Source organism: Natator depressus, chromosome 5 (assembly GCF_965152275.1).
Source record: "Natator depressus isolate rNatDep1 chromosome 5, rNatDep2.hap1, whole genome shotgun sequence".
Classification (NCBI taxonomy): domain Eukaryota; kingdom Metazoa; phylum Chordata; order Testudines; family Cheloniidae; genus Natator; species Natator depressus.
The window spans coordinates 99851035-99878995 of NC_134238.1; the positions used below are offsets into that span (position 1 = coordinate 99851035).

Below are 27961 nucleotides of genomic sequence, written 5' to 3' on the forward strand. Positions count from 1 at the left end.
AATTTGCAACCCTCTTTTGCAACCCTCTTTTGCAACCCTCTTTTCAACTGCTTTAACAGCTTCTGGATCTTTGAGACATGGTGAAGATAGCGGATCTGTGTAAGAAAAAATTCAGAGAATTCAAGTTACAGGTAATAAACAGTACTGATAGTATCTTAAATGTACATAGTATCCTCTACCCTAAAAATAACAAGCATTTTACAAACCGTGAACCAAGTTTCAGCCTAATGTATCAATGCCACCATATACTGCAAAAGTAGCCATAAGGTGTGAATGTATTCTGGGCAGATAGGTCCTCACATCCAGATTATTCCTGCCCTGAGAAGGAATCATCCCACTTGTGTGGCAGTATGCATTGGTTCTATTGCCAGGCCAGGGGAAGCACATACCCCAACATGTGGACAACACTCTCTAAATCCTAGAACCCTGCCAGATATGCCCTTCCTTAGTTCCTGTGGCAGATGATCTTTAGAGCAGCCTCTCTGTAGGTTTTTGATGGGAGTCATAAATGGGATGGAAACTTTTACCCTAATTCTTCCCCAAAGTATGTGGATTTTTAGGTAGCCATCCTGCCAGAATTTCGCCCTTTGTATACATGGAGGAAACACTGCATCACTAAAATGGAGTCACCTTTGGGATGGAGAAAGGTAGCTGGATGGACATCCAGCGCCCACTAAGATGAACAGACAACATATTGAAAGGGAAATTCTCAAGCAAGGACATCAGGATAAGCTACTGCTTTTACTAAAATACCCTGGAGTCTTTAATGTCCAAAGACAGCAGGCAAAAACCCGTTTCACAAAGTCTTGTCCAAAAGACTCAACTAAGTAAACTTTTTTGTGATACTCAATTTATCACCTTGGGAAAATGAAAGATTATGGAACATTCAAATCTGGGGTTTCTTTAAATGCAAGTATTTCATACTTGATGCTTAGGCCACTAAGCCAACCACCTGACTAACTGTGGGCTCCATCTAGCAAGATGGTCCCCACAGTGCAGGTACAAAGCCAACGTAAGGACACCAGAATTTGTTTTCACTCTTTTGTTGCCTAGATTTAATTATCATTATACATTTTTGTAGTGTTTCCTAGTCCTGGTATATTTTTATTACTCAAACCATCCGCAACTGGGGAAAAAATGATCTATTCAATAAATTCTCTTTATTAAATATTCCTAGCCCTGTTTAACAGTTAAAAACTAATATGGAATCGGCTTGTAACAAAGGAGAAAAAAGGGATCATGAATTAAAAACAACAGACAGGAGAAAATTCTCTGTATTTTTCCTGTTTGAGAGTGGTAGTGAAGGTGGTGGTGGGAGGAGACCAGGCCTTAAATATAAAAATAATGTATTTTACATTTGTCTATTAAAATATTATTAATTATTTTAGTTATCTAGCTCAATCTAATTGTCTGTTCCAGAGATGGTGGACCATTTAATGCCTCCTGGTGGAACATTTAATACGGTGTTTCAATGGAAAGACTCCCATTGACTTTAACTCAACTTGAATTAGGCCCCTTATTTAGTGTTTGTTTTTTCTATTTCTACACGGATACTAAAGAATAGTGATAAAACTAGTTACAGTTTTTATTTAGCTTACTCTTCTTCTTCCAGGGAATTAAGCTCTACAGAGAGATAACACCAAATTACAATCTCTAAATTGTTCATGCAAGCTAAAATGATGAAAAGTGTGATAAAAATTTTTGCTTCACGGAATAAACTGAGCATGTGGCTCAGGAAGGAATTTTTCCTCCTATATACACATATTGCACAATTAACCAGATGCATTGTGGTAAACCAGTGTGGTTACCTTTCTCAAAAGCATCAGACATTGAGTATTGCTGAATGCTGGACACGAGATTTGAACCAATAATCTAATGTGGAACATCAAACCATCTGTTCTTATATTTCAAACTTTACATTGGATTTTGAAAACCACACTATGAATGACATGCCTACACGTATGCTAGTAAGATTATATCTCGTGTGCATATTCTAAATAGTTATTTTTCAAAGCTTTTGGTAAGCTAAAATTTTTTTGCGCATTCTCTGAGTTTAAAGAAAAGGAGTACTTGTGGCACCTTAGAGACAAATTTATTTGAGCATAAGCTTTCGTGAGCTACAGCTCACTTCATCGGATGCATTCAGTGGAAAATACAGTGGGGTGATTTATGTACATAGAGAACATGAAACAATGGGTTACCATACACACTGTAACCAGAGTGATCACTTAAGGTGATCTATTACCAGCAGGAGAGCCGGGCGGGGGAGGGTGGAAACCTTTTGTAGTGATAATCAAGATGGGCCATTTCCAGCAGTTGACAAGAATGTCTGAGGAACAGTGTGGGGTGGGAGTGGGGGGATAAACATGGGGAAATAGTTTTACTTTGTGTAATGACCCATCCACTCCCAGTCTCTATTCAAGCCTAAGTTAATTGTATCCAGTTTGCAAATTAATTCCAATTCAGCAGTCTCTCGTTGGAGTCTGTTTTTGAAGTTTTTTTGTTGAAGTATTGCCACTTTTAGGTCTGTAATCGAGTGACCAGAGAGATTGAAGTGTTCTCCAACTGGTTTTTGAATGTTATAATTCTTGACGTCTGATTTGTGTCCATTTATTCTTTTACACAGAGACTGTCCAGTTTGACCAATGTACATGGCAGAGGGGCATTGCTGGCACACGATGGCATATATCACACTGGTAGATGTGCAGGTGAACGAGCCTCTGATAGTGTGGCTGATGTGATTAAGCCCTATGATGGTGTCCCCTGAATAGATATGTGGACACAGTTGGCAACGGGCTTTGTTGCAAGGATAGGTTCCTGGGTTAGTGGTTCTGTTGTGTGGTGTGTGGTTGCTGGTGAGTATTTGCTTCAGGTTGGGGGGCTGTCTGTAAGCAAGGACTGGCCTGTCTCCCAAGATCTGTGAGAGTGATAGGTCGTCCTTCAGGATAGGTTGTAGATCCTTGATGATGCGTTGGAGAGGTTTTAGTTGGGGGCTGAAGGTGATGGCTAGTGGCGTTCTGTTATTTTTTTTGTTGGGCCTGTCCTGTAGTAGGTGACTTCTGAGTACTCTTCTGGCTCTGTCAATCTGATCTCTGAGTTTAGTCACCGATGCCTTTTCCTGCCTACCAGTCATCACATCAGAATGTGGTATTTGGAGTTATATGTACAATATATATTGTTAAACAATAGAATACCAATAGAAATTTATTAAATATTTTGGATGTTTTCTACATTTTCGAATACAAAGTGTACAGTGCTAATTTTATATTATTATTATTTTTATTGCAAATATTTGCACTGTAAAAATGATAAAAGAAATAGTATTTTTCAATTCACCTCATACAAGCACTGTAGTGCAATCTCTTTATAGTGAAAGTGTAACTTACAAATGTAGATTTTTTTTTTGTTACATAACTGCACTCAAAAACAAAACAATGTAGGCTCTAAAATTTTACAAGTCTACTTAGTCCTACTTCATGTTCAGCCAATTGCTAAGACAAACAAGTTTGTTTACATTTACCAGAGATAATGCTGCCTGCTTCTTATTTACAGTGTCATCTGAAAGTGAGAACAGGCATTCGCATGACACTTTTGTAGCCAGCGTTGCAAGGTATGTACATGCCAGATATGCTAAACATTCATATGCCCCTTCATGCTTCGGCCACCATTCCAGAGGACATGCTTCCATGCTGATGATGCTCACTAAAAAAAGAATGTGTTAATTAAATTTGTGACTGAACTCCTGGAGGGAGAATTGTATGTCCCCAGCTCTGTTTTACCCACATTCTGCCATATATTTCATGTTATAGCAATCTCGGATGATGACCCAGCACATGTTCATTTTAAGAACACTTTCACAGAAGATTAGAAAAAAAGCAAAAAAGATACCAATGTGAGATTTCTAAAAATAGCTACAGCACTCAACCAAGATTTAAGAATCTGAAGTTCCATCCAAGATCTGAGAGGGATGAGGTGTGGAGCATGCTTTCAGAAGTCTTAAAAGAGCAACACTCAGGTACAGAAACTATAGAAGCTGAACCACCAAAAAACAAAAAAAACTTTGTGCTGCTGGCATCTGAATCAGATGATGAAAATGAATATGCATCGGCCGCTCTGCTTTGGATCGTTATCGAGCAGAACCCGTCATCAGCATGGACGCATGTCCTCTGGAATGGTGGTTGAAGCATGAAGGGACATATGAATCTTTAGCACATCTGGCACATAAATATCTTGCAATGCCGGCTACAACAGTGCCTGTTCTCACTTTCAGGTGACATTGTACACAAGAAGTGGGCAGCATTATTTCCTGCAAATTGTAACCAAACTTGTTTGTCTGAGCAATTGGCTGAACAAGAAGTAGGACTGAGTGAACTTGTAGGCTCTAAAGTTTGACGTTTTATTTTTGAATGCAGGGGTTTTTTTGTACATAAGACTACATTTGTAAGTTCAACTTTCATGACAAAGAGATTGCACTACAATACTTGTATTAGGTGAATTGAAAAATACTATTTCTTTTGTTTTTTACAGTGGAAATATTTGTAATAAAAATAAATTTAAAGTGAGTACTGTACACTTTGTATTCTGTGTTGTAATTGAAATCAATATACTTGAAAATGTAGAAAACCTCCAAAATATTTAAATAAATGATATTCTATTATTGATTAACAGCACAATTAATCGCAATTAATTTTTTTAATCAATTGACAGCCCTACTTTAAATGTAATGTACACACACTTTACACTGCCACAGTGATGTAACGGGGCCTCAGTGTATGTCTACACCACAAAGAAAAATCCATACACTGAGTCTCAAAGCTTGCACTCCAGCCTGAGCAGAAACATCTACATTGCTATTTTTAGCCCCGCAGCCTGAGCCACATCAGCCCAAGTCAATTGACCCAGGCTCTGAGACATGGCGCCATGGATTTTTCTTTCCAGTGTAGACCTACCCTTAATGTAAATGAAAATCAGGCCCCATGTATTTTTATGTATGTGGTCATGTCATGGGTTGTCAGAGTCAATCCAATTTGCTACTTGAGACAAATCAATATCCATATACCCATGACTAATCATGCCTTTTTGCTTCCATGTATTATAAATATACATGACATTGGATTGAGAATCACAGTAGAAACTCAAACCTAGTTAGAAAAAGAACCTGATGTGGAATCTGGGGCACTGAAGCTGATATGGAATTTGGGACACTACTCTGATGCTACTATGTGTTGCAAATTTCATTCTTCTTGAGTTTATACAGAACTATGGTCCATTTCTGTTCTCACTGACATCAACATCAGCTTTAATAGGTACTTTTTATTTCCATTTTAATCGGTAGCCTATTTACAGATAAATTATAGCTAAAATCTACAAAAATCTCCTACTTCTCAAGGGATATTTTTATTGAACTAAGTCCTGTTCTGTAAATTGTAATAGTAACTGTAACAGTATATGGTGTCTGATTTGCATATCACTTAGCATACCCATGAACTAGGGAACAGACTTAAACAGAAGCCTCTAGGTATTTTTGATGCCACAGAAGTAGCTCACAGATAAAGCTGTAACTGAAATTGACACACACTCCCTTTTCTTCAGAACAAAATCCAGCTGACTGATATTTCTCATACTTGGTCTTCTGCCAAAGGAATTTTGGGGGGAAAGTTTGAGGGTTATCAGAAAAGGCATTCATGAGATATGGGAGTTAGGAATTGTAGAGAACGTGAAATGCTTCTAACCTTTTTTTAGACTCTCATATGTCAAAAATGGATTGGTCGACTCTACGTTTAGTTTTTTTAGATGTTCTGAGTGATAACTCATATTCTCCTGTGAGCATATTTTGGAAAAGTAGAGATGGGTAATTCTGGAGTTATTTGACAGGATTTATTTGAATCTTTGACAGTCTGTGACTCCCTTATGGAGTGCATGGAAGATTAGAAAAACCTTAAACATGTATTACCATACATTCTAGTATATATTTTTAAAACTTAATTCTCAATTTAGAGTTTCTTGGCCTTCAAGACTCTAATGGTATTTTTATTACTTGTATTTCTTTATGTATGATTGGAATTTAACTTCCCTGTCTCTCTAGCTCCCAGCACTACTGATAAGGCTTTATTCTTCACTGCCTATGCAGTCATTTGTACTTGTGCAAGCTGAGAGCAACATGGGTGCCAAACATTTTACACCTACTGTGCACAGGTATTAAATGAAGACAGAAGATGCAAGGCAGTGACAAACTAGGCCCATTGTTTTTATAGGTTGGGTACAAACCTGAAAACAGATACACCAATGTAGCATCTGTCTATGAATACAATATCTTACAACTAAACAGGTGTTCTTGTTAAGTCGTGTCTATCTGGCAACTCCCATGCATGATATCTTTGTTCTTGAGTGCAAAGTATATTTAACAGACACATATCCAATGTACCCTTATAAAATTCAACAACTTTTCCACCTGATTTATGAAACTACACTATACATATAGTATACAGAATCTATACAATATTAAAAGATGCTTACTTTTTTAATGTGATGCCAATTATTTTAAATTGAGTTAGAAAGTGTGACTCATAAACCAGATACACTAACCAAAACCTCTTTATTTTAAGAGATGCCAGTACTAATGTATCCTTAAACAGCTGGACCAATTCTACTGGCACAATAAATGTATTTAAGCATTTGAATGGACACAATGAAATTAGAAACCTTTAACTGATTTAATTAAGCATCTGAAATTAATGAGTAAATCTGGTTTCCCTGCAGTGAAAGAGACAGCTCAGTTACCCGGGATCCAGTAGAGGAAAGGAAACAATCAATATCTTTTTCTCTATGACAGTGGAAATAACATATGAGCTAGCAGCAGCTGATACATTAAATTAGCAAGAAAAGGTATCAAGTTTTCACTAAAACAGATACGGGGTACATTTTTTAAAGTGCCTAAGTGACTTACGAGCCTACACTGATTTCAGTGGGAGCTAAGACACTTTTGAAAATCCTACTACACATCTATCTGCATCTTTAGGCACCTAAATACCTTTGAAAATTTGGCTGTAAAGGGGCAATGACTTCAATGAGAGAAGAATCAAGCCTTAAGACAGTGTGGACCTAATCCAAGACCTGCTGAAGTCAATAGACTGAGGATGTATGTATGTTACGTCATATCCTTTATATTGCTTCCAAGGTTCACACAGTACCATTGCATTTTTTACTAAGAGGCACTCTTAGGCCTTGTCTATGTTAAGGAAATTCACATCAGTGCAAGTACATCAATACTATAGTTACACCTGTGCAAATCCCTAATGTAAATGCGCTGCATTTGCACAAACCAGGATTTGTGGAAGTGTAGTTCATCTGGTAACATACCAGAATAAACTGGATTGATGTAAACTCTGCTGGGTGCCATTTTGGCTTCATCATTGACAGAGAAAGGATAGTCAAGTGGTTAGGGTACTAGCCTAGGACATAGGAGGCCCAAGTTCAATGCCTTGCTCTACCACAGACTTCCTGTATGCCCTTGGCCAAGTCAGCCTCTTGGTGCTTCAGTTCCCCATAAGTGGATAATAGTATTTCCCTACTTCAGAGGAGAAGAAAAATACATTAAGGACTGTGATGTGTTCTGATGTCCCAGTGATGGGAGGGCACTGACCATTGTAGTTACACCAAATTTCCTTAACATAAATAGGGTGTTACTAATATGTCATAAGACTTGTCCTCAATGTTGGGGGTGGGGAATATTCTTTAACTGGCTAGTTTAAAAGTGAAAGCTAAGCAATGCAAGTAAAAAAAAAATGAATAAAATACTGACACTCTATGCTAATTAGAAATGGCAATATAAATACTATTCGTAAAAAAAAAAGGAGTACTTGTGGCACCTTAGAGACTAACCAATTTATTTGAGCATAAGCTTTCGTGAGCTACAGCTCACTTCATCGGATGCATATGAAGTGAGCTGTAGCTCACGAAAGCTTATGCTCAAATAAATTGGTTAGTCTCTAAGGTGCCACAAGTACTCCTTTTCTTTTTGCGAATACAGACTAACATGGCTGCTACTCTGAAACCTGTCATAAATACTACTGGAATTCAATTACTTTGTAAAAGAAAGAGGTCACAGATCACAGTTTCTGGTATTACAGAAACTAATTCAACTCCAATTCAGCCATTTCACTGTGCTTCATTTACTATACAAGTTTGGGGTTTTTTTTTTAAACTCAAACTAGATTAGCATGTTAGTAGGTCATAATGGAGCTATTGTTCTCCTATCACATACATTCCAGTGCAATTCTATTACTGATAACAACAGCAGTCTGTGGAATTCAGGTTGAAAGAGAATGCTACACTGTTACATCCAATTATCTAACAAAGGAAATGTAAATACAACACACGTTTTTAAAATGTCAAGTGCTGACAGAAATATTTCCTTCTTAGTATAAAAATATTCACAGTAACTGTGGAATCTACTGTCTTGGGGATGAATTTGGTAAGCAAAACTTTAGGCAGGCATGTATATACATCCAGGACCTAACTCACCGCCCCTACCACAACTAGCCATCCAAAGTAAAGACTCGGGATTCCTTCTGGAAAAAAAAATGAGAACATATTGGACTACATTTTAGAGACCTCCAAATCTAGCCTTTAAAACTGTGCAGCCAAGTAGCTGCACGTGCAGTTTTGGACACTCTCGTTTGAGCAAGCTCTAAAACTCTAACAGAAAATCCTGTCTTCACAAGGACCTTGAACCCCTTGGAACTGGGGCAGTTCCACAGCTTGTGGAGGGAAGGATTTGGGGAACTTCTGAAGAGTTCTGCACCTCACCTGGGGGTGTCCTGTGCCGCAGGAGATTTGTGGTGAAGTAGGATGTGGGCAGTATAGCTATGACTATGTAGGTCCCACTCAGCTCCCCCAAAATGGTGATGTAGCAGCTGATGAGTCGCCTACAACAACAACTATCATATGACTTCACTGGCTGCTGCTAGAATTGCCCGGGTGTAATGGAGTGGAGAATTTTGCCCTGTAATTGAAACCTGTTAACAATTAATAGAATTCAGCTCACTCTCTCTTCCAGCTGTGGAGCAAGTCTGGAGAGGGGACTAATACCATGTGCACACACACAGCATGGATGGACAGATGCTGCTATTCCAACCCATAAGACAGATTGCGATCACAGAAACACTGCACCCTGGCCCCAGATTGAGTGTGGGTGGTAGATTTCACGCCCGTCTGCCCCATGTGCATTTTGTCTGCATGATGCAGTGTATTTCACCCAGAGGGAGTAGATCTGTTGAGTTAAAATGTGACACTTTTTTGCATAGTCACTTTTCAGAGAAGGAAATGCACTTTAATGCATAAGAGGAATCTGTGTATAATCGTTGTATTTCTTCTGCCTCACACAACAGCTGAGACTGAAGATTTGAACTCTGTTAAGTGTCCTTGAAAATATTCCATACACAAAGATAAGAGCTTTAAGCAGGAGCAGGCTTGTTTAACCATGAATAGAACTGCAATTTAAATTTACCAACTACATCCAGTGCATCCTGTCAAGGTTGTACCTTATGCTTATACAACTAATACAACAAAATTGTATCTATCATATACTGTTAGTTCCAGCAGAGCCCACAATGTGTCCACACATGGGAGAATAAAGTCTGTGTCCCAAAGAGCTCAACTCAGGCTGCAATGAGTCAAGAGTCCAAATGTAAGGACAAGTTCTGGAGTCAACATCAGTTTCTACTCATTCCTCACTCTGGTAAAACTGCCACGGGAGTTGACTAAAAATGGAGCGAAGACCTTAGAATCTGTCCTATAATCTACATTTGAGAATGATTCATGCAAAGGGGGCAAATTGGTGCTACTAAAATGTGAATCTTCACCCTAATTTGTAACAATACCCCCCAAATGAATTGATGAAATGAATGAATGGAGATGTCAAAAAGTTTCAGTAGCTTTTTTAAATATTTTGTGTGTTTCTGTGCTTCCTGATTTCAGGCATAAAGGAAGCAGAAATTCTGAACCACAATGAAAGAAGTTATTGTTGTGGACCAAGCTATTCTTGTGAACCTTTCAAACTCAGAAACTTTCAGGAGAAAATCTGTACTTGCAAAATTTCCAGTCTGTTTTCATGACTAAAGAAGTTTAGACATTTGCCCATCTCCAGCGATACTGTTGCTAAATCCTACCTATTTTTTCCCTCCAATATCTCCAAAGTCTGCCCTAAAATCCTTGCTCAAGCCCTGATCATCTTGGGCTTTGACTACTGCAAACTCCTCATCTCTGACCTCACTGCCTCTCACCTTGCTCACACCTTTGCCTTACCCCTGTCTAAATGCTGCTGTGAAAATAATCTACCTTGCTCACCTCTCTGTCAATGTCCAGTCCCTCTTTAGCACCCTTCACTGGCTCCCCTTATTTTCTGTGCCTTATCCTTAATGCCAAAGCCCTCCACTTCAGCTCCTGCATATCTATCTATCTGCTCCATCACTTCACCTTCCTTTTGCTCTCTCCACTCTGCCCACGCTGCATGACTAACCAGTCTTTTTAGTTCCTTCTCCAATTCTCCTTTTTGTGTATTCTTCCATTCCACAAAGATCCCTCTCCTAACCAGATCTGTTCCTTAGAGACAGTGAGTGAGTTCTTGAGTGTGTTTGTTGCTTGCTGGTTTGTTTTCATTTGTAAAGTCTGGTGGAGCAGCCTCTTGTAAGAGAAGTAGAGCCTTTGGTCACAGTTGAACCTTAATTAGGGAGTGGAGCTTCCCTAGGCAGCACACCTATAAAGACAGTAGCTGTCTAGCCAGTGGCACAGGAGCACAAGCCATCAAACAGCTGAAAAAGGGGAGTTTGAGTGGGAGTTTAGGGGACAGGTTATGTTGTGTGTGTGTGTGTGTGTGTGGCGGGGGGGTTGTTTGTTTTTTGTTTTCTTCTTGATAGGTGTTTAAGAAGGAAGGCTATGACAGCTACGGATTCCTGAAGAATGGAAGAGACAATGAAAATGACTGGAGGTGGAAGCTGTGGGATTTACATTATTCTGGAGAGAATACCTGAAAGGGGCTTCATTTATATGAAGTGCTGCCTGACAGATCTGATGAAAGAGAAGATCCAGGGTTTAAAGAGGCAGCTAGAAACTACGGTTGAGTTTCAAAGGGGATTTTAGTGGATGATGGAGGGAAGGAGAGAAGAGATTGAAGAGAAAACTCAAGACTTGCAGATCTATGCTGGACAAGAAATGGCTGGATGAAGAAAGTGCTCGTGGAAGCATGTGACTATGAGAACAAGACAGAGGAAAAGATGGGCCCGTGAAGAAGAAGAAGAAACACAGCTGAGGAACAGGTTCACTGAGTTGGAATATGAAGGGGAGAGGCAGGCAATAACAAAAGATGGGAGAGCAAGGAAGAAGGGAAGAGACGGGCAAGAGACAATGGAAATTGACAGAGTTCGGAGCCTCAGGAGGATAGAGAATGACTCTCAGAAGATTGCAAGTGAGAACGGAAGATAAGAAGAAGGTGGAAGGTCAGAGAATAGCACAAAGAACTGCAAGAGACAGGCCTACAAGACTGGGGACTACCTACTAAGAAGAATGGATAGGCCTGTCACCAGAGCTGATCCAGAGAACAGAAGGATGTGTTGTCTGCCAGGAGCTAAGATACAGAATATAGACTGAGGCTGCAGAGGATCTTAATAGGAGCAGGAAAGAATCCACTGATTGTCCTTCATGTGGGAACAAATAATAGTGCTAGATTCTTGCAGGGATGCATCAAGGAGGACTATACCAGGTTGGGGAAGATACTTGAAAAAATCGAGGTTCAGGTGATTTTCAGTGGGATTCTATCTGTCCCTATTGGAGGAGAGCAAAAGCGAAACAAGACTATGATGATCCACAGATGGCTCGGGCAGTGGTGCAATAAGGAAGGCTTTGGGATGTTTGACCACTAGGATGTATTCATGGACAGAGGACTGTTCTCATGGGATGGATTCCACCTGACTAGGGAGGGGAATAGACTTCTGGGATGGAGGTTGGCTCAGCTGATTAAAAGAGTTTAAACTAGGAATTCAGGGGAGGTGATTGGGAGATGCTCATGTAATCTCCATGTCTGATTCTAATATTGAGTGTAAGGACCCAGGGAGAGAGAGGAGTTATTTAAGTTAAGGGCCAGTCTTGGCACCAGGAGAAATGGATATAAACTGACTATCACCAAGTTTAGGCTTGAAATGAGATGAAGGTTTCTAACCATCAGAGGAGTGAAATTCTGGGATTGCTTTCCAAGGGGAGCAGCAGGCAGTTGGCAAGGGGTCGGCAGGGGAAAATAACTTGTTTCAAGACTGAGGTTGATAAGTTTATGGAGGGATGGGGTTACCTACAATGGCATGTGGTCCACCTGCAACTTCTATTAGCGAATCTCTCCAATGGCCGGATATGGAACACTAGATGGGGAGGGCTCCGAATTACTACAGAGAAATCTTTCCCAGGTATCTGGCTTGTGGGTCTTGCCCACATGTTCAGTGTCTAACTGATCACCATATTTGAGGTTGGGAAGGAATTTTCCCCTAGGTGAGATTTGGCAGAGACCCTTGGGGGTTTTCGGCTTCCTCTGCCATGTGGGGCCATGGTCACTTGCTGGTTTGAACTAGAGTAAATGCTGGATTCTCTGTAACCTGAAGTCTTTAAATCATGATTTGAGGACTTCAGTAACTCAGCTAGAGGTTATGGGCCTACTACAAGAGTGGTGGGTGAGGTTCTGTGGTCTGCGATGTGCAGGAGGTCTGATTAGATGATCGTGATGGTCCCCTCTGGCCTCAAAGTCTATGAGTCTCTGGTTCCTCTCCTCATTTAACTCTTACTTAAAACACACTTCTTCCACGAGGCCTACAAACTTTTGTTTTCCTTTCTTAGGTCCCACTTCAGCAAGGCACTTCAGTGCATGCCTATTAATTGTGTGAGTAGTGACAGTGACTTCAGTAGGACCACTCACGTCTTTAAAGTTAGGCACATGCAGCTTGCTGAACTGGGGCCTTTGTAACAAAATCATGTAAAAGGTGTAAGGGGGTCTACAAACCCCATACTGAGCACAGATAGAGTGGGAAGGAGAATCTCTCCTGTTCAGAAGCAAGCAGCTTGATCACACCCCCACGCAGCTGCCGGAGTTGCCAGTTGTCATACATATAAAGGGAAGGGTAACCACCTTTCTGTATACAGTGCTATAAAATCCCTCCTGGCCAGAGGCAAAATCCTTGTACCTGTAAAGGGTTAAGAAGCTCAGGTAACCTGGCTGGCATCTGGCCCAAAATGACCAATGAGGGGACAAGATACTTTAAAATCTTGAGGGGGGGGAAGGCTTTTGTCTGTCTGTGTGATACCTTTGCCAGGAACAGATCAAGGATGGAAGCCCTCCAACTCCTGTAAAGTTAGTAAGTAATCTAGCTAGAAAATGCGTTAGGTTTTCTTTGTTTTGGCTTGTGAAATTCGCTGTGCTGGAGGAAATGTGTATTCCTGTTTTTGTGTCTTTTTGTAACTTAAGGTTTTGCCTAGAGGGATTCTCTATGTTTTGAATCTGACTGCCTGTAAGATTATCTTGCATTCTGATCTTACAGAGTTGTTCTCTTATCTTTTTTTGTTCTTCTAATAAAGTTCTGTTTTTTAAGAATCTCATTGGGTTTTTTGGGTGTTAAAAATCCAAGGCTGGTCTGTGCTCATCTTGTTTATTCTCGAGCCTCCCCAGGAAAGGGGGTGTAAGGGCTTGGGGGGGATATTTTGGGGAAATAGGAACTCCAAGTGGTTCTTTCCCTGTTCTTTGTATAAATCACTTGGTGGTGGCAGCATACTGTTCAAAGACAAGGCAAAGTTTGTGCCTTGGGAAAGTTTTTAACCTAAGCTGGTAAAAATAATCTTAGGGGGTCTTTCATGTACCCTAGAGTTCAGAGTGGGGAAGGAACCCTGACACCAGTCATGGAGGCAGGCAGGGCCGGATTACCTCTCCTGTGGGCCCAAGGCTATTAGATTTTTTGGGGCCCCTGTATGCAAGTCTTTTTTTCTAATTTAAAACAAAATGATCACAATTATGGCATCAAGGCGATTAACACTAAACTAAATTTGCCTTTTAATTAACATAAAGCTGTTCTGTGGTTACATTTCAGTCTTAAAACATGTAGAATATAGTTAAGTTAATTCAAAATATCCTACTTCTTACCTTAGAATAACTGTTATATTAGTTTCTTTCTGGGAGGGAGTTTGGGTGCAGGAGGGGACTCCAGGCTGGGGCAAAGTGTTGGGGTGTAGGAGAGGATGAGGAGTGCGGGGTCAGGGAGGGAGTCTGGGTACAGGAGGGGATTCTGACCTGTGGCAGTGGGTTGGGGTGCAGGAGGGGAGTGCAAGGTGTAGGCTCCATCCGGGAGGTGCTTACCACAGGTGGCTCCTGGCTGGCAGCGCAGCAGGGCTCAGGCAGGCTGCCTGCCTGCCAGCCATAGCCCCACGCTGCTCCCAGAAGTGGCCGGCTGCTGACATGTCTCTGCGCACCCCTAAGGGCAGGAGGACAGCGTGCCTCCATGCGCTGCCCGCGCCCCCAAGCACTGCCCTGCAGTTCCCATTGGCCAGTTCCCGCCAGGGGCCGCAGGGACTTACCAGCAGCCGGCCACCTCCAGGAGTAGCGTGGGGCCACAGTATGCAGGCAGCTCCTAAAGCCCCTGCGTTAATCCAGCCCTGGAGGCAGGCACCAACTGCTGCAGCCAATAGAAGAAACAAACGCTGCTATAAAGGGGAGAACAGAGACAGAAGGGGAGGTAGAAAGGTCTGGGTCAGCAAAGGGGTGACATCCTTGCTTCAGGCTCCCACCATGAACACAGCCAAGAGAATGAAGCAGACTGCTAGACTTAATTAAAGGTGAGTGTCCAAGAACTGCCCTGACCAAGAGCAAACTAAGGAGGACCAGTCAGGAGAAGTAGAGACCCCCTCAAAAAGACCATACCAGGAGAAGGTGACAAAAGGGTATTTAAATACCTTCATAAAAATGTCTGATGCAAAGAGATAATTTGTGTGCAAATTTGCATTGTTTATAAGAATGTTTATTTTTGCACAGAGACCTGAGTTTCACTTTTGAACCTATATGTTTTGTACTTTGCCACTACAGAGACAACAAATAAATAAGCAAATAAAAATAAATAATACAATATACTCATTTGCTTATTTATTTTTCAGCTCCATTGAAAACACAGGAAATAATGTTTTCCAAATGCAAACAACAAAATTAGTATGGAGAACGTAGTCACTAAGAAGTCCTGCAAGCAATGAAGAAAAAGATATTATAAACTAGCAGTGTTCCCTTTAAAAATTAAGGAGTCAGTCTAGCTGATTCATCTCCTGATAATACAGCACAGTTGATATTATATCATTTGAAGAGAATTTTACTAACCAGCACTTTGGCTTTACTCCTACACAAAGATTCAATTTACTGATACTTACAAGTTTTTTGTTAAAATAACGATCTGAAGCCATTGCTAACCCCCTTTTAAGTTTATTGTAAAATTGTAATCGGCTAACAAAATGACAACTTGATTATTTCCCCAGTTTCTAACTTGGAGTTGAACATAATGCCTTTGGCAAATAACTAAAGCTTCCCAGAGAAGAAAGCCTTCAGCCATTTAAGCCTTGTCCAATCTGGGAGCAGAACCATGCTTGCTAGCTATATTCAGTTACCAAGCGTGAGTCTGGAAAAATAGTATTTGACAATCAATTCTGATTTGTCGAGTTGTCGCTAGCAGAGTTACTGTCATGGTGGATAGGGAATATGGACACATTTGTCAAACCGGAGTTAGGCTCCTAAACCTATTTAGCCTTCATTGTGAGCCGCAGGACACGTCTATTTAGAATTCTAAATATGAAGTTTGAAGCTTAACTTCAAGCACCTAGGTTTGAAAATGTTGACCAGTTTGGGGGTTTGTGTGTTTTTTGTTTTTATGTTTGTTGTTAACAAACGTACCAGCAGCAAAAATCATGCTGTTGGCTGTCTATAGCATGGTTTCTTAACAAGGCTGTAAACTAGGGCCAGAAAAAATTTACATAAGGGATTAACTCTCAGTTTCCTTCATATTGTCCCATCAGTGGGTGGAGCTTACCACCTCATCCTCTCACAAAGCAGACATGAGGCTTGGTCCTCAAAACCCATAGATACCCTGAGATTGGCAGGGAAGCATCACAAATTTCAGGGTGTCCATAGCGACCTGGGGCACTTGTAGAAAGGACCATTTCTTCACTCTGCTTCCCAGGCCTGCTCCCTAAGGAGCCCCTGCCAGCAGCTGCCCCAACTTCACCCTAAAGAGGTTTCCAGAATGTGAGGGGAGAGGGGAACACATAAGATAATGCTGGGCAGTTTGAGAGGCAGTGATGCAGCAGAAAGTGGCCACCCTTCACCCCAGGCTAGCACTAATACCCTGTTCCCTCAGAACCAACACACCTGCAGTCACGTGTCTGCTCCTCAGTTCCCTATCTAGACATGCTGCTCTGGACCACAGGAGGCTTGTGAGGCTTAATTAACTAACACTGGTGAGGTACAGTGTGGTCACGAGCACCACCAAAATGTCTCCACATAAGATTAATAAAAAACACCAGCATCCAACGGACACTAACTGCCATCCTTCTCAGCAGGGAGCCAGAGGACTGAGTAGTATTGCACTACCCTTTACCCCTGGAGGTGGTCCTTACAGATCATGTAAGTAGTACAATGTGGGGGAAATATGCAGTGTCACTACCTGTGATGTACCTAATCTGTAGTGAAGTAGACAGCTTCCATCAGGGCTGTCAATCTGCCACCTTTTACCATCAATCGATTCACATTAAAATTAAAAAATAAATAAGTCAGACGAGGAAAAATATTATGAAAACATCATGACCTGTTATTCAATTAAGTAAATCACACATACGAGAATCACTACCATCCACAACAAGACGAAGGTAACTAATATCTCACTTTCCCTGCACTGCCCAGTGATAATATGGGGGCCGTTGTCTGCATGTGCAATGCCCCTCTTGCATGACAGCTTGGAGAGCACTGTGTACCGGACTGTGAGAATGGACTCGGCCTAATGAGAAATAGGAAAGCAATTATTTTGTAATAAGTTATGGACATTAGGCAAACAGCACTCTAAAAACTGAAACTTTTGAAATATTCCAGAGTTGTGTAAGCATAATTCTAATGCATCTTGCAGACTATCAAAATTCAGTTGTAAGGATTTATTTCAGAGAATAGCTTCAATTAACAATGACAGTTTGCTGAGGCTGTCTGGCAATTAAAAGAAGAGCAATCTCAGTAGTTCAGGTAATATTTTGTAAAACATTCTGGCATTTCAGAAATATAAAATGTTATTTATTGTACTGTACATTCTCTGTTTGTTGCATTTACTGGCTATTTCCCATTAGTAAATTACAGTAATGCCTACATAACAAAAATGTCATTAATAAAAGTAAGAACACAAATTACAGCTGCATTTCTTGTTGTAATGAAAAATAAGTAGAGAAACTTACATAAATGTTATACTTTATAGCAGTTATGGAACAACAAATATTGGTATTTTCTCTGAAATAACTGATATTCTTCCTTGGGATATTATTATGCCACAAGTGGTCTTTGTATGTGTTTTACCAATAAAATAAAACCCAACATGATCTTTTAGAAGGGGATAAGACAAAATGCCGTGTTTACTGTGAATACAAAAAGAGGCACAGTAAACATGTAATCATAAACATTCTATCCCATGTTCTCACACAAAATACCAAAAGAGGCAAAGCAAGTAAAGAGTCATATTTTATTGAGATGATGTTGAAGTAAAAAGAAAACGGTACAGAGTTTAAGCATAGAAGTTTCTGGTTATCAGGGAATAAGGTATAGATTATCATGGGGTCCGAAATTCGGTTTAGGAATGGGTTGCATAAGGAATACGTAATCTTCAATCTCCCCGATTGGGGGGTAAAAGGTTAATGGGTCAAAGTACAGGCATTGAGATATGGGGGTATGTTGTTCATATAATGGCTATGTTCAGGCGTGGAGTATAATGAGTGGATACGATGATGATGGATTTACCCTCATTTGGTGAGATTTAATGTTCAGTGAGTTTATGGTTCCAGTTCATATGGTCCAATGGAAAAAGTCTCTCAGTCCCTTTCCCACAGTTGATGCACGATGTCATACCGGCTTACAACTCCTAGTACTGTCGGTGGCCAGTACTACATCCCATTCACTCCCACACACATACACACACAAGTTGTGCAAAGTTGTTATAGTTACCCGCCTAGCGGTTGCTCATGCCAAGTTACTGGCCAGGTAACCTGGACGTGAGGGTGCAGCCGAGTCTTTGTCAGATGCGCATCTGATGCTCCTGGAGGGTGGTTGTAGAACCAGACTCAAAGTCCTTAGTCTTTAGGGTCTGTTTTTATAGGAGTTTTATTCCTATGCCAGTCTATGGAGGTGGCTTTATCATGCTGTTGCTGAATCAATCAGCAGATGGCACCTCCCTGATGGCTCCATGCTGCCAGATGTTATATTGTTCTTTAGTTCTCCCATCCTTGAGGCTGTTGGGTGGATTCCAGTCTGCCCTCCGGGGGTCATCCGGTTATCTCCACTTAGCGCATTCTTCGGCCAGTCGATACTGAAGTGGTAACTCTTAGGCTGGCACTCCTAACCGTTCATCTTCTATTTACACACAACATCCATTCACATGCATTTTCGAACTTTATTTCAACATATATCTCTTCTGACTTTAACAACTCTTATAGGGTGTAACGAAATTGCTTAACCCCCTTACCATATTACATAACAAGGAAGGTAAAGAACGTGAGAAGGGTGGGAGTCTCTGTGTGCTGTTCCGAGGAACAGTTGTTTTTGCAAAATCTTATCTCTGTCCCAAGATGTGCTGAGCATTAACATTACTTTGGGATCTTTAAACTATATAAAATTAAAAATCATACAGAAATCCTCTGTTATAGTAACATATGCAGTGCCCAAATTAAATATTAGTTTGCTACATCTTTAATACCTTCTCTATATATAATCTATTTTATTACATAAAGCTGCATTTCAGACACCTATCAGTGGAATAATGTAACAAGTTCCAATTTTTATGTATCTCCGAGTGAAAGGATATTGAGCATTCTTTGGCAACCCTCACCCCCAACTTCTATTAGAGTTATTAGATAAGCACTAACAATGCACCTGGTGCTGCACAAGACAGAGAGATAAAGATGGTCCCTGCCCCCAGAGATCTTACCAAAAGGCAGAGAGAGAGAGAAGACAGGACATACTGGAAAATCCAGAGGACAGAATAGCTGTTATTATGAAAAAAGAACAGGAGTACTTGTGGCACCTTAGAGACTAACAAATTTATTTGCGCATAAGGTTTCGTGGGCTACAGCCCACTTCATCCGATAGCCCACGAAAGCTTATGCTCAAATAAATTTGTTAGTCTCTAAGGTGCCACAAGTCCTCCTGTTCTTTTTGCGGATACAGACTAACACGGCTGCTATTCTGAAACCTGTTATTATGAAGTCATTTCTGATTACTACTGGGCAAATTATCTATCTAAAACAAAGAAAAATGTATGTAAATGGAAAATGCAAAGGGCTTGATCCTCCAACTGAAGTCACTGGGAATTCTGCTCCTGAGAGCAGGAGTGATTCCAAGATGATTTTCTGTTACAAAAAGATGAATGGTAGTTGAGGGAGCATATGAGAGGTGATGAGGATGATGTACTGAGCCTGGGCTGGGGAGTGACATTTGTAAGTTCACAAAATCATAGACAGATGGAAAAGGCCACACAGACCATCTAGCCTGACCAACTGCACTTTGCAAGAATACTCAACTATATTATTCTCATTAACATCATATCTGCAGTGATGGTTACTCAACTGTCTATTTCACTGCCCAATTGCTCTGATAGTTAAGAACCCTTTCCTAATGACTATCATTTTCCTTCTTTAGCTTCACGTCATTGCACCTTGTCCTTCCATCTTCCAAGAGTGTGAATAATTTCCTTTCTTCATTATACCATTCCCTTGAACGTATGTATACTCTGTGATCATAAATCCTCTGGGTCTTCTCTTTAACATGGTTACTTCTGTTTCTCTTCATGCCATATCTCTTCGTCTTCATTCATTACCTGTTACCAGCTTTGTATCATCTCTAGTCTTTTTATACCATCCCTAAATTGTGAAGCCCAGAACCGCATCCAGTATTTCATGTGTGGCTCCATCAGGGTGACACAAAAGAGAATTACTACCTCCCTAGTTTTGTATTATTAACCAGGTGAATAAAAATCAATTATTTTTTAAAAAAATCAGAGTTTCTTAAATTGGATTTTTTTTATTTAAATACACTTTTCTTTTTTAAAATAAACCTATTTAAAATTAGGACAAATTTTAAGGCCCACACTTACTATGCTCTATTACAATACTTTAAATTAAATTAAAAATAACATTAACCAATACATGTCTGCTGCAAAAGTTTTAATGAAATTCAAACCATTCAACTGGCGGAAGCCACTGGCTAAGCACCTGGAACCAGAGCTGTTGAAGCGCTAAACCAACTTTTGACTACAGCTGCTTTTTCAAAAGGTACAGAGAGAATATTTTCTTTGTTTCAATTTATTCAGCTAGGTCAGTTCAATGACTTTTTAACTCAAAGTTAAGAAACTGATTGGGAGTTGGGGAAAAAAAAGAGAAAACCTGGTTTTCCTCTTCCAGTCTCTGAATAAAAACAAAGTGAGAAAGGAGGAGATCTACTAGTTCTAAATCTTGAATAACGTGGTACCCAGAAACTATTAGGTTAATTCTATAACCACAGATTATTATTATTATTATCGTAGCACCTAAGAGCTTGGTTCATGGCCAGTATATAATACTTTTTTTTTTTAAGTAATCAGTTTTACATGTAAAACATGTTTTTATAAACTTATAAACATTTAAGGTAGTTTTATTTAATGAAAAAATATAAATGGGGTTTTTTTTGCATTTTTAATTTAATTCCAATTTCCATCCAAACAGAGCTTGACACAAATCATGAGTAAAAAATTAATCTAGTGGATCACAAATGCATCATTCACCATTTTCTATCATAACAAAAAACCTAAATATTAAGAATCTGAATAAATGTAAGTTAAGCCACATAACAGCTTAAAGAAATGCGTACAGATATAGTACCAAAATTTAGTGTAAAGCCTGTATTTAGTTCCAAATCAACATGTTTTAATGGTTACCAACCCATAAGAATCAACCTTTCTTTACAGAAATAGCTAAGAAGTACAAATGCAAAACAAGATTAAAATTGATTATTTAAATAAAACATTCCTGTTTGCTGATATAAATCATGATTAAAACCAGTGATTTAAATCCATCAAAGCACACTGATTATAACTTGGCCAAATTTGGGTTGATTTTTATGGAAACAGCAAAAGGCAAATTCCAACATCAAAGCAATCCACAGGCAGATTTCAAGTCTTTGTTCCAAAGTCTGGGGGCACTAGAAACTTGCACTTCAACAGGTTTAAGAAAGGCAACCTCATTTTAGGAAAAGAAAAAGAAAAGAAACCTCATTTTAGCTGAAATTTGTTTGTGTAATGTTAGGATTGGTTTGTGAATTATTTATGAATAATATAAAGTTCGAAATGTGTCAAATAATATGTTTTTAATTAGACCAAATCTAATTATGGTCTATATGCTGCCTATATAGCTATTTGTACAACACCCATCACTGAAGTATTTGAACATTTAATACTCATTAATATAAAGTAGGGAAATATTATTACCCTGCCTGGACAGGGAACTGAAGCATAGAAAAATTAAGTAACTTGCCCAAGAATATGCAGAAAGTCTTTGGCAGAGCCATGAAGTGAACCTAGATCTCCTGAACCCTTGTCAAGTATCTTAAATGTAAGACCATCCTTCTCCACTACAAGAACATCCTTTCACATGAAGACATAGTACTTGTCTGTTTAGAACACAAACTATTGTAACTGCATGTATATCTGTAGAACTTAAAGCATTACTCATAATGTACAAATTAGATTTATCCACTTGCCTCAAGGTGCTGTATACGCAGTTAAACAAGTAATATTAACAAGTGCCACAAGATACCCTTCTCCACGAAAACTCAGAGAGAGAAAAATATTGCAACATTCTAAGAAATTATATTTATATCTACAGCATATATGCATAGTTCAAAACATCCCAAACCTTATACAAGCTTATTTTATACATCAGAAACATGAAATTTGGGAGCTATGTGGTTAGTTTAAATAAATAGCTGGGTGATTTTTATTATGTATATGAAAACAGATAAAGGAATTGAATTTTATGAGGTTATTTCATCCTACCCAGACGAATTCCTTTGTAAGCAAAGCATAACAGCACTTCAGTATAACACCCATAAAAAAAGAGTATCAGCGCTGATCAATTTTAATGTAATTTAAAAGTTAAAAGAAATGCTATTCAACTTCATTACCCAGGTATGTAAATCTTCCTACTGTTTCTTTCAAATCATCACCTACATCAGACAATAGCTTGATGATTCCTCTGCCAAATTCTTTTAGGGTATATCTATACTATGAAATTAGGTCGAATTTATAGAAGTCATTATTTTAGAAATCGTTTTTATATATTCGATTGTGTGTGTCCCCACAGAAAATGCTCGAAGTGCATTAAGTGCATTAACTTGGCGGAGTGCTTCCACCGTACTGAGGCAAGCGTCGACTTCCGGAGTGTTGCACTGTGGGTAGCTATCCCACAGTTCCCGCAGTCTCCACTGCCCATTGGAATTCTGGGTTGAGATCCCAGTGCCTGATGGGGTAAAAAACATTATCGCGGGTGGTTCTGGGTACATGTAATCAGACTCTCCCTCCCTTCCGCTGTGAAAGCAACGGCAGACAATCGTTTCGCGCCTTTTTTCCTGAGTTACCTGGCCAGATGCCATACCACGGCAAGCATGGAGCCCGCTCAGCTCATGGTCACCGTATGTCTCCTGGGTGCTGGCAGACGCGGTACGGCATTGCTACACAGCAGCAGCAACCCATTGCCTTGTGGCAGCAGACGGTACAATAGGACTGGTAGCCGTCATCATCGTGTCCGAGGTGCTCCTGGTTGCCTCTGTGAGGTCAATCAGGAGCGCCTGGGCAGACATGGGCACAGGGACTAAATTAGGAGTGACTCGACCAGGTCATTCTCTTTAGTCCTGCAGTCAGCCTTATTGAACCATCTTATGGTGAGCAAGCAGGTGATTCGGATGGCTAGCAGTCCTATTGTACCATCTTCTGCCGAGCAGCCATGAGATGTGGATGGCTTGCAGTCCTGCACCGTCTGCTGCCAGGCAAAGATGTAAAAGATAGATGGAGTTGATCAAAACAAGAAATAGACAAGAAATAGACTAGATTTGATTTGTAGTCATTTGCTTCCCCGCCCCCCGTCTAGGGGACTCATTCCTCTAGGTCACACTGCAGTCACTCATAGAGAAGGTACAGCGAGGTAAATCTAGCCTTGTATCAATCAGAGGCCAGACAAACCTGCTTGTTCCAATAAGAACAATTACTTAGGTGCACCATTTCTTATTGGAACCCCCCGTGAAGTCCTGCCTGAAATACTCCTTGATGTAAAGCCCTGCCCTTTGTTCATTTTAATTCCCTGTAAGCCACCCTGTAAGCCATGTCGTCAGTCGCCCCTCCCTCTAACAGAGCAATGGCAGACTATTGTTCCGCGCCTTTTTTCTGTGCGGACACCATACCACGGCAAGCATGGAGCCCGCTCAGCTCACTTTGGCAATTAGGAGCACATTAAACACCACACGCATTATCCAGCAGTATATGCAGCATCAGAACCTGGCAAAGCAATACTGGACGAGTAGGCGACGTCAGCGCGGTGACGTGAGTGATGAGGACATGGACACAGACTTCTCTGAAACAATGGGCCCTGCCAATGCAGGCATCATGGTGCTAATGGGGCAGGTTCATGCGGTGGAACGCTGATTCTGGGCTCGGGAAACAAGCACAGACTGGTGGGACCACATAGTGTTGCAGGTCTGGGATGATTCCCAGTGGCTGCGAAACTTTCACATGCGTAAGGGCACTTTCATGGAACTTTGTGACTTGCTTTCCCCTGCCCTGAAGTGCATGAATACCAAGATGAGAGCAGCCCTCACAGTTGAGAAGCGAGTGGCAATAGCCCTGTGGAAGTTTGCAACGCCAGACAGCTACCGGTCAGTTGGGAATCAATTTGGAGTGGGCAAATCTACTGTGGGGGCTGCTGTGATGCAAGTAGCCCATGCAATCAAAGATCTGCTGATATCAAGGGTAGTGACCCTGGAAAATGTGCAGGTCATAGTGGATGGCTTTGCTGCAATGGGATTCCCTAACTGCAGTGGGGCCATAGACGGAACCCATATCCCTATCTTGGCACCGGAGCACCAAGCCAGCGAGTACATAAACCGCAAAGGGTACTTTTCAATAGTGCTGCAAGCTCTGGTGGATCACAAGGGACGTTTCACCAAAATCAACGTGGGATGGCCGGGAAAGGTACATGATGCTCACATCTTCAGGAACTCTGGTCTGTTTCAAAAGCTGCAGGAAGGGACTTTATTCCCAGACCAGAAAATAACCGTTGGGGATGTTGAAATGCGTATAATTATCCTTGGGGACCCAGCCTACCCCTTAATGCCATGGCTCATGAAGCCATACACAGGTAGCCTGGACAGTAGTCAGGAGCTGTTCAACTACAAGCTGAGCAAGTGCAGAATGGTGGTAGAATGTGCATTTGGACGTCTAAAAGCGCGCTGGCGCAGTTTACTGACTCGGTTAGACCTCTGCGAAACCAATATTCCCACTGTTATTACTGCTTGCTGTGCGCTCCACAATATCTGTGAGAGTAAGGGGGAGATGTTTATGGCGGGGTGGGAGGTTGAGGCAAATCGCCTGGCTGCTGGTTATGCGCAGCCAGACACCAGGGCGGTTAGAAGAGCACAGGAGGGCACGGTGTGCATCAGAGAAGCTTTGAAAACCAGTTTCATGACTGGACAGGCTACGGTGTGAAAGTTCTGTTTGTTTCTCCTTGATGAAACCCCCCGCCCCTTGGTTCACTCTACTTCCCTGTAAGCTAACCACCCTCCCCTCCTCCCTTCAATCACCGCTTGCAGAGGCAATAAAGTCATTGTTGCTTCACATTCATGCATTCTTTCTTCATTCATCACATAAATAGGGGGATGACTACCAAGGTAGCCCAGGAGGGGTGGTGGAGGAGGGAAGGACAATGCCACACAGCACTTTAAAAGTTGACAACTTTAAAACTTATTGAATGCCAGCCTTCTGTTTTTTGGGCAATCCTCTGTGGTGGAGTGGCTGGGTGGCCGGAGGCCCCCCCACCACGTTCTTGGGCGTCTGGGTGAGGAGGCTATGGAACTTGGGGAGGAGGGTGGTTGGTTACACAGGGGCTGTAGCGGCAGTCTGTGCTCCAGCTGCCTTTGCTGCAGCTCAACCATATGCTGGAGCATATTGGTTTGATCCTCCAGCAGCCTCAACATTGAATCCTGCCTTCTCTCATCACGCTGCCACCACATTTGAGCTTCAGCTCTGTCTTCAGCCTGCCACTTACTCTCTTCAGCCCGCCACCTCTCCTCCCGGTCATTTTTTGCTTTCCTGCACTCTGACATTGTCTGCCTCCACGCATTCGTCTGTGCTCTGTCAGTGTGGGCGGACAGCATGAGCTCAGAGAACATTTCATCACGAGTGCGTTTTTTTCTCTTTCTAATCTTCACTAGCCTCTGGGAAGGAGAAGATCCTGTGATCATTGAAACACATGCAGCTGGTGGAGAAAAAAAAAGGGACAGTGGTATTTAAAAAGACACATTTTATAGAACAATGGGTACACTCTTTCACGGTAAACCTTGCTGTTAACATTACATACATAGCACATGTGCTTTCGTTACAAGGTCGCATTTTGCCTCCCCCCACCGCGTGGCTAACCCCTCACCCTTGCCCCCTCCCCATGGCTAACAGTGGGGAACATTTCTGTTCAGCCACAGGCAAACAGCCCAGCAGGAACGGGCACCTCTGAGTGTCCCCTGAAGAAAAGCACCCTATTTCAACCAGGTGACCATGAATGATATCACTCTCCTGAGGATAACACAGAGAGATAAAGAACGGATATTGTTTGAACGCCAGCAAACATACACTGCAATGCTTTGTTGTACAATGATTCCCGAGTATGTGCTACTGGCCTGGAGTGGTAAAGTGTCCTATCATGGTGGACGGAATAAGGCTGCCCTCCCCAGAAACCTTTTGCAAAGGCTTTGGGAGTACATCCAGGAAAGCCGCGAATGCAAGGGCAAATTAATCATTAAACATGCTTGCTTTTAAACCATGTATGCTATTTTAAAAGGTACACTCACCAGAGGTCCCTTCTCAGCCTGCCGGGTCCGGGAGGCAGCCTTGGGTGGGTTCAGGGGGTACTGACTCCAGGTCCAGGGTGAGAAACAGTTCCTGGCTGTCGGGAAAACCGGTTTCTCCGCTTGCTTGCTGTGAGCTATCTACAACCTCATCATCCTCATCCCCAAAACCTGCTTCCATGTTGCCTCCATCTCCATTGAAGGAGTCAAACAACCCGGCTCGGGTAGTGGTGGCTGAACCCCCTAAAATGGCATGCAGCTCATCATAGAAGCGGCATGGTTGGGGCTCTGACCTGGAGCGGCCGTTCGCCTCTCTGGTTTTCTGGTAGGCTTGCCTCAGCTCCTTAAGTTTCATGCAGCACTGCTTCAGGTCCCTGTTATGGCCTCTGTCCTTCATGCCCTGGATGATTTTGACAAATGTTTTGGCATTTCGAAAACTGGAACGGAGCTCTGATAGCACAGATTCCTCTCCCCATACAGCGACCAGATCCCGTACCTCCCGTTCAATCCATGCTGGAGCTGTTTTGCGATTCTGGGACTCCATCATGCTCACCTCTGTTAATGAGCTCTGCATGGTTACCTGCAGCTTGCCACGCTGGCCAAACAGGAAATTGAAATTCAAAAGTTCGTGGGCCTTTTCCTGTCTACCTGGCCAGTGCATCTGAGTTCAGAGTGCTGTCCAGAGCGGTCACAATGGAGCACTCTGGGATAGCTCCCGGAGGCCAATACCGTCTAATTGTGTCCACAGTACTCCAAATTCAACCCGGCAAGGCCGATTTAAGCACTAATCCACTTGTCAGGGGTGGAGTAAGGAAATCGATTTTAAGAGCCCTTTAAGTCAAAAAAAAAAGGGCTTCATCGTGTGGACGGTTGCAGGTTTACATTGATTTAACGATGCTAAATTCGACCTAAACTCCTAGTGTAGACCAGGGCTTAGAGTAGACCTTCATTTACTTTCATTGAGCAAAATACTGGAAAAGAATGTGTAGCCCAGGTAAACTGGATGTGACCTTATGAACATGGCAGAAATGTCCTGGGACTCAGAGATTGAAATACCTATCTCAAATATGCAGTAAATGACATGACCAAGCCACAGTCACTATTGCAGGGGGAGAGGGACACAGCAAGCACAGTTCACTGTTTCTTCATATGGCAGGTTGGCCCAGTACATCTAGACTGTGCACAATTCCACTGGCAACAACCCCATTTGACCACATTCTACCACTCTCTGGTACCATGCATGGACTCACCAAAAACCTCTGTGCTCTAGAACATATAGAACGGGGCACAGTCCACCTGTCTTGGTTCTCTGCTGCTTAGCCCTCCTGCACAGCAGAAACATGATTTTCCACTGCATTTGTGGCCTCACATGGATGCAGCAGGCTATTCAGAATTTTCTGCATCTTAACTAATGTAACTGTTGCAACTCATCTGCTCACCCATTCATATTAACTGGAACATACCACTCTCTTCACATAAATCTTCAGTGGCTCTCTGTCCATTTCAGCATGAAATATCACATCTCTCTCCTTGTTACACCAATAAAATAAAAACCAGCAGGATCTTATTAAAGGG

General features: G+C 41.5%; 1 long non-coding RNA gene across 1 annotated transcript; it reads right to left on the reverse strand.

Moving 5' to 3' along the window:
* Positions 1 to 27113, reverse strand: LOC141987703 (uncharacterized). The gene is made up of 3 exons (XR_012639607.1): positions 26390 to 27113; positions 25594 to 25803; positions 1 to 95 (listed from the first exon to the last, which is right to left on the reverse strand). It is a non-coding gene; the product is annotated as an uncharacterized LOC141987703 (long non-coding RNA).
* Between the last annotated feature and the right edge of the window lie 848 nt (positions 27114 to 27961).